This window comes from Pecten maximus, unplaced genomic scaffold (genome assembly GCF_902652985.1).
Source record: "Pecten maximus unplaced genomic scaffold, xPecMax1.1, whole genome shotgun sequence".
NCBI classification, from domain to species: Eukaryota; Metazoa; Mollusca; class Bivalvia; order Pectinida; family Pectinidae; genus Pecten; species Pecten maximus.
The window spans coordinates 1-2,564 of NW_022979228.1; positions in this window are offsets into that span (position 1 = coordinate 1).

The following is a 2,564-nucleotide window of genomic DNA, read 5'->3' on the forward strand; positions in this document are numbered from 1 at the left end:
ATCTATTATTTGCTTAATATTTTCTTTTGTTTGATATAATATGTATAAATATATATTGACTCATGATTATATAGAGGCTACACAACCAGTGATCGTTGTATAAATATATGGTATTCCTTTCACTCAAGTAAGTTATTTTTCAAAAGAGCTTTAGCGAGTGTTTTGTGCTGTACATTTGTCTTTGTTCCAGTTTGCCCTCTCACTATGCTGTGAATCCTGTGCCAATTCAATGTTATTTGTTGAAACCATTCTCTCCCAAACAATGGCCTCCCACCATTCTCGACGATAATTAAGTCCAGTAACCTTGACTGACCATTATATTCGACCTTGACCTTGGCAACACCTTTCATGGTTAGTCGTTCCCCTGAGTATGTTTTCAACATCGGTTGGAGATAGATTCTTAATTTTACCTTTGAGTCTTTTCCTGTAAACTTCTGTGACTATGGAAACTGCAGAGCCTGTGTCCAATTCCATATCCAACTTGTGGCCGTTTAACCTTGCAGTCAACCAAATGGCATCTTGTTTACTGTCATTTGTAGAGTTTACATTTACCACTTCAATGTGTGCTATTTCTGAACTCGAGCCCGAGTCTTATTGGTGTTTGGTCTTCATGAAATTTGCTTTCCCATCACGAACTTTCCCTCTACAGGCCTCTATGTGCCCTCTTTTTCCACACTTATAGCACGTCTCACCTTTATATTTGCAGCCTTTTGATCATGATTACACTACATCTGTAGCATTTCTTAGCATAGTTGCTCTGATCCTCTTGCCTCCTAATGAAAAATTCTTCAACTTTGGCTTGCCACCACTCTGTTTGTGTATCTTGTGTACAGTTGTGTCCCTAGCAGCTGTTTCCATGGCAACTGCCAAATCTACTTCTTTATCATATGTTAATTTGACCTCCCACAATAGTTTTTAGCCCACCATCATCAGATGGTGGGCTATTCAAATCGCCCTGCGTCCGTGCGTCCGTGCGTCCGTGCGTCCGTCCGTCCATCCGTAAACAATTCTTGTTATCGCTAATCCTCAGAAAGTACTGAAGGGATCTTTCTCAAATTGCATATGTAGGTTCCCATTGGTGCCTAGTTATGCATAATGCATTTTGAGACTAATCGGAAAACAACATGGCCGACAGGCAGCCATCTTGGATTTTGACAATTGAAGTTTTTTATCGCTATTTCTGAGAAAGTACTGAAGGGATCTTTCTCAAATTTCATATGTAGGTTTCCCTCGGTGCCTAGTTATGCATATTGTATTTTGAGACCAATCGGAAAACAACATGGCCAACAGGCAGCCATCTTGGATTTTGACAATTGAAGTTTGTTATCGCTATTTCTCAGAAAGTAATGAAGGGATCTTTCTCAAATTTCTTATGTAGGTTCCCCTCAGTGCCTTGTTATGCATATTGCATTTTGAGACCAATCGGAAAACAACTTGGCCGACAGGCAGCCATCTTGGATTTTGACAATTGAAGTTTGTTATCGCTATTTCTCATAAAGTACTGAAGGGATCTTTCTCAAATTTCATATGTAGGTTCCCTTTGGTGCCTAATTATGCATATTGCATTTTGAGAACAATCGGAAAACAACATGGCCGACAGGCAGCCATCTTGGATTTTGACAATTGAAGTTTGTTATCGCTATTTCTCAGAAAGTACTGAAGGGATCTTTCTCAAATTTCATATGTAGGTTCCCCTCAGTGCCTAGCTATATATAGTTTTGCATATTGGGACCAATCGGAAAACAACATGGCCAACAGACAGCCATTATCGCTAAATCTTAAATTTTATATATAGGTTCCCCTTGTTGGAAAAGTACTAGCTATAGAGGGCTGTTTCTGAATTTACACAGATTAGTAAGACTTAGAGGAAGGGAAAAGTAGAGAAAAGGTCAATCTGACATGGAACCTTTAAAGATCATTCAATGGTGGGCGCCAAGATCCCTCTGGTTGTTTTATATGTTCATTCTTCAAACCACATACGAGCCTATCAGGTTGAGAGTCTGACAAAGCTTCACCAAATTCACAGTGTCTAGTTAATTTTCTTATCGCAGCTAAGTATTCAGCTATGTTTTCGCCGTCTTTCTTCTCAACCTTGATGTCGTTACAAATGAAATATTGCACTAGTCTTTCACTGTAAGAGTCCCAGCTCTCCAGACTATGATCAAATGTGTCTAAATAATCCATTATGCCTGACATGTTGATATCCTAAAATCATATAAAAGTCTTGACAAAATCTTGACTGATATTTCAAACAAACTTGACTGTCTGGGTTCCACGTGTTTCAAACCTGTGTGTCATGTGGTTGTAGAAACAATAATTTGCCGTCACCTTTGCCAATTAACTTTCCAAACTCAATTCAATAAATTGGACTGTTCATTAGTGTCACTACTAATTGTAGAACGTACTTGCATCAGGCTTTTACTCTGACAAGTCGTCCTTGTCTCCATAATGTTGTGTTTGTAGTTCACCTGACAGAGACTTTGGAAGTGAACTTTATTACCTTATTGATTGAAGAGCTTCAATGCAAGGTGTGATTAATATCAAACTCTCTGAAACCAGACAAG